This window comes from Dermacentor silvarum, chromosome 2, assembly GCF_013339745.2.
Source record: "Dermacentor silvarum isolate Dsil-2018 chromosome 2, BIME_Dsil_1.4, whole genome shotgun sequence".
Lineage (NCBI taxonomy): Eukaryota > Metazoa > Arthropoda > Arachnida > Ixodida > Ixodidae > Dermacentor > Dermacentor silvarum.
In genome coordinates this window covers 118465748-118476134 of record NC_051155.1, presented here as the reverse complement: position 1 = coordinate 118476134, position 10387 = coordinate 118465748, and the positions used below count along the sequence as shown (strand labels likewise).

Sequence of the window (10387 nt, the reverse complement as noted above, 5' to 3'; positions counted from 1 at the left end):
AACACTAAAACAGCCAGAGTTTGGTGCCACTTAAAGAATAAATTTTCAATATTAAATTTCAGGTACAAAAATTCTACTTTTGGTTTGCAAAGGTCAATTAGGGAAGTACATGAAATGCAGAGCAAGCACACAAGAAACACACCGGTTATTTTGTACACCAATGTCATGGCAAATCATTGTGAAGAGCTGATTTGAAAAGTCGATATAAAGCTTGACTGGCCCATATTTTTGATATACTGAAACAACGTATGTTTCACACATGAACTTGCTTTAAATAAGGTTTGATCCAGGAGCATCGAGATGAATTTTCGTTCCTCAACAAGGTTCCTTGAGCAAGAAAATGTTTTCCCCCCTAAATAATTTTTTTTTCAAATATAAATAGACTTCTAAGAGCTCAAAATGCTGCGTAGCAGATTTTCCAATTACATTTCTGGTTTCCTTAAATTTTGTAATGCCAAGGCACTGCATGGTCTGTTATAAAATATGTTGCTTGAAAATGCTTTTTTTTTCTACTGCAAGACAAAAGCCTAAATATGCCACATTTATTACTGTTTAGGTGCGAAGTGCCGTATCAATGGGGTCCTTATAAAAACAAACCACTGTTCATTAAGGTACTCTACTGGCCACATGCGGATGAAGTTAATATACATTGCCAATTTCTAAATTATTAGTACTTGGTGCGATAATGGAAGATTAGGTCTTGTAGCGCATGAGTACATAAATGAGCAAATAATGTCTATTAAATCAGCCATACTCTGGTTACTGAATGAAGCTTCAAATGTGTGAGTTCACATTTTTTAAACACAGGCCATCATGCATCAGCCAGTCATGCATAAATAAATGTTGAACATCACGCTTAATATTCTCCAACAAGAAATGATTGTATCAAACAGTATAAAAGTATTAAACAGCATATACTAGTTGATTCAAATTAGAATAAAGTGTACACATTTGAGCTGCTAAATTGTAATTTATGCAGGAAATCACCTTTAGCTTTCATAAAAGCGAGAATACTGTTCACGGTTAACCACAAGGAACAGGGACTCCATTGTCTGAGCATCTTGACCATCAGTGCAGGAGATGGCTGTGCTGGAATCCTGCTTCCTGCATTAGCAAAATAAGAACAGAATTACGATCCTATACACTGCGGGGAATTTGATAAGGCAACAAACTTCTCAAAACAACACTCCTAATTATTGTGACCGAACACAAGGCACAGCTTAATTGGGCATTTCGAATGAAACGTAGGCAAATTTTTCAGTTTTTAAATTTAGAAACCGTGATAGTGTCACTAAGTCATCGTGAATACAATATGGCATAGAAGCAAAAATGAATATACAGTAGCCTTTTCACTATGGAAAAATAAGAGCATAAAATGTCAAGACTCTACCAACGACATCTCTCAGCAATGGGAATTTCTCCACGAGCACGGATGTGACCGCAATATAAAACTCACAATATAAAATCTGCAATGTAGTTGTGCATTACACTTCAGATGCACTGAAGCAGAAGACTTCATGGGAGAAGACACAATAAGACTGCTATGCTCAAGGCATGAGAAAAACATTGTTTTTAACAAAACATTTATACACTACGAGACGAAGAGCACTATTGTGCAGAGAGAGTGCACAACAGACGAAAATGAAAAAACCCTCAATTGCATTCTCACCTGCCCTGCATTACAGTAGCAAAGTAGTACTTGCATCTAGCGCAACAATTTCCAACTCTCCACTGCAGTCTATAAGGCCTTTTCTGTATACTTAATTATAATATTTACTGTATATTTCTTTACTGACTGAGTAAGAATCAGTGTTTCAGCACATTTCCCTGGAAAATATAGAACGTCCTGCCAACTATTTTTTGCCCTTGTTCCAATGTGTTAGCTAGGCAATACAGTGACAAGTACTATTCCCTTATTTATACTTACAATCCTTCCTGATGGTCCGAATTCCTACTTCGTGCTCTGAACAGTGACGTACCTCTTTCTACTCAGTTTCTGTTGGCTTCCTACAATTTACGTGGTCCTTCATATTGTAGCTGCTCAACTAGAGCCAAAAATTTCCTGCGGTCTCCTAAAAGCCCCATTTTTATTGGATAACATATCCTATGTTTCCCCCTCACTGTGGGGGAGTTTATTCAAGGGCTGACCTATTTACTAGACTGCAGTGCCACAACTATTTCTCATCCTGTGTTGCCATTAGATGCACGAGTCACAATGGCTGCAAATTGGCTCCCCGCCTCACCCTCTCTGATTCCAGGTCACTCTCTCTCCTAAATGTACATTCTTCCACCTGGAGAATATACAAAAGCATTGCATCCACGTGAAAAGTGCTCCTGTTAATCTTTTTTTTTCTCTTCTCCTGTAACGGCTGTGTTAAATCAAACATTTTCACGAATTTCATGAGCAGCTCTCAGTAAACGAAATAGGCACATGGTTTGCTGAAAAGAGGTTTTCAACTACCATAAGAAGCCACGGTTTCTTGCAATTTCTTGAATTCCCTTGCAGTCTATATAGCAATCAAGCACATTGATTTTGATACTGTTTTCTAAACAATAAGAACAGCCGAAATTTTGATGTTGTGTTAATTATTTGAGAATTAAAGGTAGAGGAGTTTGATGCAATGAGCAAATAAGAAGCGCATTGCAGAGGGTAAACAAATATTCCTTTCCCGCAAATACATTGGTAGGAGCAGGGTAACTTGAAATGAGCACTGAATGCACAATACAGAATATGATGCTGAAATGCACCAATCTCTGAATATCTTTGCACAAAAGAAAAACTTCATTATGAAAGGCAATGATGAAATTGCAAGTATATACTTCGGAGTCGTCATATCTGCAATGTGCACTGTACCATCGGCAATATATAAAAACTGCACACACAACTGCACAAAATATCAACCTAAGGCTACCAAAGGAGCCTCACAGTATTAAATGGAAACTTGGTTTAGAATATTAGACTACACGCCTATTATACTTACAATGTTGTCTTGTCTGAAGGCAAACATAAGTGGCTTGCCCCTGATGGGTTTCTGATGGAGAGCACAAAGGCTGGGAATTGTGAGGCTGTCATCTGGATGACCTGCAAGAAATGATATTTTAAGTTCCGCATAAACAAATGCTACCAGAACGAGAGACAAGATCACTGGCAATAAAGCTGATTTTGGTTGGCAAGAGAAAAATCAAAGTATGGACTCGGTACAGATTACTGAGAAAAAAAACTCATACCACAGATGTTGCAGTGAAAGTTTATTGCATTGAAATTTCCACACACATCTACGCTTGCCTGCTCATACACTGTTGCCAGTGCTGTGCCAGCAGTATTTCCATTGTTTAATATTTCTTTTAGTGCTCTCTAAGTTTATTACCAGCTACGAAAGTGGCTAAGTTGAATGCAGTGACTAATCTTAGTGCCATATTGCAAATCTCTACTCGATCACAGTAGTGACATGTGCTACTATGCTGGCTATAAATAGTGTGAATGAAGCAAATTTGATTAATTATTGTGTTTCCTTGCCAATTCTGGCCAAACAGCACCAGTGAGTCATACAATTCAGTGGCAACTGCGTGGTAAATGCAAGAGGAATGCGTTGGAATGTCGCAACTCCTTGCAGGTCTCAAATCCATTATTTAAACGATGTTCACCACATTGCAAAGTGTTGTTCAACAGGTCACTTTACTCAAGTCCTGCCCTTTCGAGGAGCGAAGTCTTACACACACACACGCACACCTGCACCACTATGACTCGCTTTCCACAATTTACACACACATACGCTTTTTTACACTTTGACACTCCTACTGATAAAGCATAAAAAAAATATGGGACTCACTGCAACTTTCTCAATCTAAACCTCCAGCTCAATCAAACACATTCTCGAGTGCGAGGGCATGCCTTATAAATTCCATTTTTACGAATTATAATTGGGCTATAGGGGACAATTTTCGAAGGGCATGCGAACCACCTAGAGTGACCTAAAGCTTAGCACTTCATATCTTCAAATGATTAAAAGCTGCTGAAACCAATTGCTACATACGCGGAACATCGCAAATAACCAGCTATTCACAATTTAAGCAGTTGTCTCCTTGAATTCGGCAGTGTTACGTGTCAAAACAACAATTTGATTAAGGGGCACGCGATAGCGGGTGACTGGATTGATTCTGACCGCCAGGGGCTTTTCAACGTGCCCCCAATGCACGGGACACGGGCGTTTTTGCATTTGTTGGCAAAACGTTTTTCGTGTGGGCGAAAAGTGGCGGCAGCATTTCGCCCGCCGCCGCCTCCAAAAGCAGTTTCCTACTTCAAGGAAATGTGGGCTAAACCAAGGTACACGTTTCACGACTGAAATTAGTGCAATCGTAAAACACACTTTCCGGGTTTCTGATTCATGTATTTATGCTGTTGATGAAACGTTGACTTCACAATAACAGTCAAGGAAGTTGATTCATCAGGGTAGAGGAGGGAAAAGGGAGGAAACTTACACCTACCACTGGTCCTCCGGCGCCTCCATATATCCCAGGGTGGCTTCCAGGGTGGCTCGACACCAAACTCGATTTTCAGGGTGGGGAGAGCCGCTGCACCAATTTTCAAGAGTATTGCGTGTAAAACTACCGACCTTATGCAATACACACCCACACACAAGCACGCGCGCCCACGCAAAAAGCTCACAAAACACGTACGCGCGCGCGCACGCACGCACACAGACAAAGCGTTCACAAAACACGCACGGACGTACACACGCGCGCGCACACAGACTCGCATACAAGCACGCGCGCACACGCAAAACGTTCGCAAAGCAGCAACGCGAGCGCGCGCACGCACACATGCGCTTTAAGGCACTCACACAACAGGCACGCGCGCACATACAAAGCGCTCACAAAACACGCACGAACGCACGCACGCGCAAGCACATAGAGACCCGCATACAAGCACGCGCGCATACGCAAAACGCTCACAATACAGCAATGCACGCGCGCGCACTCACACATACAAAACACTCAAAAACATGCACGCATGCACATACAAAGCGCTCAGAAAAAACGCACGGACGCACGCACGCGCGCACACGTAAAGCGCTTACAAAACATGTACGCGCGCGCTCACACACACACAAACGGAGAGAGAAAGATAGCCCAAAACACGCTGAAGGAAGGCGTCCGGCAAGCAGCAGCAGCAGCAATACGCGAGCGTGCCAAGGAGAGCCAATATTGCACCGGTACTTTAGAAAGGCGAAGCCAGTCCGTCACTTCTTTTTCTACGCGATATAAACGAACGACTGTGTTATAAGCGGCGCTGAACCCGCAAAAACACCACATTTCCCATAGTTCAAGCGCTCAGAAACAAAGCGGGATTACGCAGGCGCGCAACGCCCGACGTGGCCACAGAAACGTTTGTCACACGGGGGCAGTCGAGGTAGCCATCTTGCCATTGTATTGCGTGCAACTGCTTTTGCGCTTACATTAGTGAATTATGCTATGGGATCACAATGAGATACCTTCTACACCCAACAATAACACTTAATCAAATAAAGAAACACCAAATGAACGGACAATTGCCTGAAACTTTCGATACTGACAGTAGTATACCGACCGCCGACACCGGGCACGTTGCAACTGCTCGTATCCGCCTCCGTGGATCCATCTTCCAGCGCGTGCCAAGGCTTTTAGTTTAGGTGGGGCACGATTATTACACACCGCACGGACCACGTCTCTGATTAGACCACACATAAAACCAATCACATGTTTAAAATTATTTCCCAGAGCGCGAGACGCGGACAACGACAAAAGAGACAATCTTTTGAAGCAACAGCCAATGAGGTGACGAAGCAGCTTCCGCCTTCCCGCCCTGCCGCGCGCCGGGTTGTCTAGGCAACGGTGCAGCGTCGTAGCGTCAGTTCCGGTCGCTTTTCATTCGGGAGGGCGCAGCCGCGTAAATCGCGCTGCGCCGAACTCAGTCGAACTATAAAAATTATCTGCCGCTGCCCGTTTATTCTCACAGGTTTGCTTGTTGGCGTGGCCGCCTGATTGCTGCCACTTCGTTGTGGTCTCTAGCTGTGCCGGTGAGCTGGGAGTTGCGAATACGTTTCGTGTCGAGCGTTACGTTGTTTTGTTGTTTTTTTTTGACGATGTCTGGACTGCATGACTGTGAGTGCAGCGCACAAATCGTGACCGTGAGCGAGCCGATCAGCGCGCTTCTACAGGTACGACCAAAATACCGGCTGCGTCCGATCAAGGAGACCATGCCAGGTCAAAGCATGAAGTTTCAGCGAGATCGCGGCTCGATAAGAGCGCTACATTATTGGTCGTGCCACGTGTCAGGCGCAAGCATTCAAATCACTCGTGGGCGTCTGCCAAAGGAGTGACAGTTGTGCTCTTCCGCAGTACATGTTTCGGTTTCCCATATTTCCATAGTCCGGAATTCATTACACTGAAGCAATAAGCGGCATCAGTTCTTGGCATTCGAAGAACCGTTTATGAAGTATATCGATGATGGGCTTCAATAATTAAGCAGGATCGTTTGACTTCGTTGGTAGAGAAGTGAATTAGCCTAATTTTTATGCCTGCCTGTGTAATTACTACCTCGAATCGTTTAAAAGACATCTCACCGGGGTTCGCCACTTTTTTTGGGCTGTTAATTAAGACGCTAAATTCCTGCAAAATTTTGCAAGTTGCTTGCGCGTTTTCATTCAACTAGTGCAGTTTGTATTAAAAGTGTGTAATTGCACTGTAGTATCACAGTGAGCACTAAATTTAATGATTTTTCATGAAATTGCAAGTGAATGTGTGTACTTTTCAAGGTAATGCGTTTTGGACAGCCCGTCATACCAGTGACATCAGTATCTTAGCAAGAAATGCTATACATAGACACGTGGCTCATTGCGCGGACCTATACGCGTTCTTATGGCCAGATTTATGCATGCATCCTTGTGTTCAACACCCTTCGGACGTCGATTTAACACCCTTCAGACGTCGATTAAACACCCTTTGTTGAGCAACTTCAGAACTTATGTGTGGCATACACCCTTATGATAGGGTGTTTTTAACAAAATGGGTGCTAAAAGGGTGTGCATGGGGTGTAAATGCGGAAAACACCCATTTTAACACCCTTAAGGGTGTAAAAATGTTTGGTGTGTTGTGAGAGGAGAAGGGGAAATAGATTTAGAGTGAGAGGAAGAGAGAAAGTAAATTAGCGATGTAGAAATTGGCGCAACAAATTATTATGTGCCACACGTCATTTTTGCAGTCTAGCTCTCGAAGGACTGTACACTTCAGGAAGCAAAGTGGCCCTCTGCAGCTGCCTGTTGTGCCGCTGTCACGCTTAACCGGAATGCGAGGACTGATGGCCCGCGTGCCCATCAGCGCAATGAAACGGCACCAGTTGCAACCGAGAGGAGAGGGCAGCTGGGCATGCGATACCTGTCGGCAGCATCAGTGACAACCAGGTGTCACTGTTGTCACTCCGCTGACTCAGAGACGGGCGGCGGGTGCGAATCCCGTTTTCTGAGTCATATTTGCCGGCCGCCGCGTGGGGTCTCGCTGAGGCAGTATGAACTCACTGCGGCAGGGCTGTGCCACGGTGGACCCAACGGATGTCTCACACAATGAAGGCAGATGATCAGTTATCGGGGCGAATACGCTACTTCGTGCTTGAAAAGGGACGCCATGCCATTTAGACGGCACCTTCAGTTGGAATCGCGTAGAAAATGCCTGCCGCACCACTTGTGGCACTCTGGCAGGCACTGATTCATACTGAAGACGCCGACTAAACCGCATGACTTCCCTTTTCAAATAGGAAGCAGTGTATTCGCGCTGATCTCTAAGCATCTGCCGTTGTTCTTGTGCCGTCGCGACAGCCATTGGGTCCAGCAACGCGGGCGTGCTGACTAAGAGTGTAGTAGAACCGGCCATATGCAGAAAGAGAGAAAACAAAAGGAAACAGACTTGTGCGACCATGAAGGATCACAACCCAAATTCCGGTGAAGATGGTTATTTTGAGCAGTTCCAATAAGGATTTCAATTACTTGTAATGAAATCAAATACTTAACGTTTCCCCTATATGACTGGTTTGTTTGATCTCTTGCCCGCATATACTGTTTCCGAAGACTTGATAAATTTTTACATGGGCAGTAATTCATCCACACACATTTTACTTCGCGAAAATACTGGTGAATATATGTTCCTCGAGTTCGCACTAGATGTAATGTTGGCGGCGTTTAAAGTTCTGCAAAGCACGAGGTTAACCTCGCGCTTCTGCGTTTTTCGTAAAATGCGCTTTGTTTGGTGTGACGTATAGTTATCTCGGGGCATCGGTAAGCATACTATAGCTCATAACGGCACTATTAAGCTTTCAAAAACATGCGTAAGAATGTTTTTTTTTTTCATTTCATAATAAATGCCCACGCCTTTCTCTTCGCCCTAACATTCGCCATAATTCTTCCTCCTTTTGACTAAATGTAATCTCGCTGTCATTTGTGGTTCTGCCAGGGAAACAGGCACGCTTGTAAACCACTCATATCGCTCCGGAATGCTTGAATACGTAATTTATTGCAAAAGCCGCAATTAACCCACCCACTTTAAATTTCGCCGACACACCACCTATTATCTCGTCCTTACTAAAGAGCCAGATAAACAAAGTGCCTCGTTTAGTTCACCGAGCTCATCAGGCAAGCGTCATATAACGCATGAAAAAAAAAAGGGGGGGGGGGGGTTCAAGACATTTTCGTAACTCTTCAAATTAGGCCAGAAACTTTAACATTTCCGACACATCGCACTTAAGATTTCTACTATTTCTATTAAATATAAACTTTTAGCAACGCCGAGCCATTTCAGCATATTGAAAAAAGAATGTCGCAGTTTTGCCCGAAAGGCGAAGCATCGATTGCAATAGCAAATTAGTAGACAACTATAAGAACTAAGGATAGTAGTTTCATCGGCCGTGTAAACTTGTAAACATTCGCTTACTAACTAACAAGCACGGTGTAACGCGTGCACAGGTAGACATGAGCACATCTCGCTCGATGACCGCGGAAGCTCGCTGTCCAAACGCTGTAGTGAGGAGGCGCGACAGCAGCAGCAAGTGAATTCACCTCCGTTCCATCTCTCGCTTCAACGCGAACTAAACGTCGAAAGCACAGCGCGCGCATACGAAGCTACCGTCATAAGTTGCACTTTGTCCACACATCGCAGATCGCTTTGATGATAAGGCCGCGCGGGCGCGGGTTTTTGACGTCGCAGATCGCTTTCCAGATACGGCGCCTGCGCGGCCGCCGCCGTTGTAGACCCCCCCCCCCCCCCCTTCCATGCAGCGCGCGCCTCCGCCTCGCCTTTCTCCCTCGCACGCGCGAGATTGAGGACTGAGCCGCAATCGTCGGCTGACCCTCGCAAGCTTTCACTCGCACATACAGCGTACGGCGCGTGGCGACGATGTGACCGTGTTTGGACGGAAGCTCACAGCGACGTCCACAAACACGTCCACAAACACGTCCACAAACACGTCCACAAGCACCACCATGGTGACGTCAGAAATGCGCTTGGAGTGTCCATATACTTGCTATCGCAATAAAACGTAGCTCATAACGGCGGCGTGAAACTTTGCAACAGTTGCTTGCAAACTTTCTTGCAGTAACCTTACTTTATGATTTATCTTCGCAAACAGATTTTTCATAGTGGTCTGGCCAGTGTTGCTAAGTTTGAACTTGGTGACACTTGTACTTGTGCCAGGGCTGCTTGCTAAATTTCACGCCAATGGATAATGTCAACCCACGGCCGCTGGATAAAAAAAGAGGCTTTTTTTTAATCCAGCGGCCGTGGTCAACCATAAGGACTCCGGAGCACTTGCATACGTAATTGGTTGCACAGGCCATGGTTAATCCAAGCACTTGCGAGTTTTGGTATACATTACCAATAACGTGCGCTTTACTTTCTCGAAATATATACTTTGTGTAACATAAATGTCCATCGGGACACTGGGAAACATATTTGTTACGTTTTCCGCCAGACGTGCCGAAAGGATCAGACAAGTTCCGGGTGAAAGACGTTTATTAACCCATGCTTGCGGGTTCGTGGCTCGGGCAAGAAAAGGGGGCCGCTAGCGAGCGGGCTCTGCTTTTAACACTTAGTGGCGCATGCGCACTTCGCAGTGTGCTCTTATCTATTGAGCGCCAGCCGACACAAGAGTATTGTAAAAGACATACAACGCTTTCGAGCCCGCTTTCGAGTATACATTTTGAACTTTGCCTGCATATTACCCATAGCGTGTCCTTTAATTTTAATAAATATAAAAAATATGCCTTGTTTAGTTCTCCGAAGATATAGGAGAAACCTGCTACGAACACCTCATATAAACAATACACGCAATAAAAAAAGGAAGAAAGCGAGGGTTCAGTAATTA

At 44.5% G+C, this 10387-nt stretch overlaps 1 long non-coding RNA gene across 1 annotated transcript; it reads right to left on the bottom strand.

Moving 5' to 3' along the window:
* Nucleotides 1-361: 361 nt before the first annotated feature.
* On the bottom strand, nt 362-4582 carry LOC125943139 (uncharacterized). The gene is made up of 3 exons (XR_007465590.1): nt 4480-4582; nt 2982-3082; nt 362-1104 (listed from the first exon to the last, which is right to left on the bottom strand). It is a non-coding gene; the product is annotated as an uncharacterized LOC125943139 (long non-coding RNA).
* Nucleotides 4583-10387: the final 5805 nt, after the last annotated feature.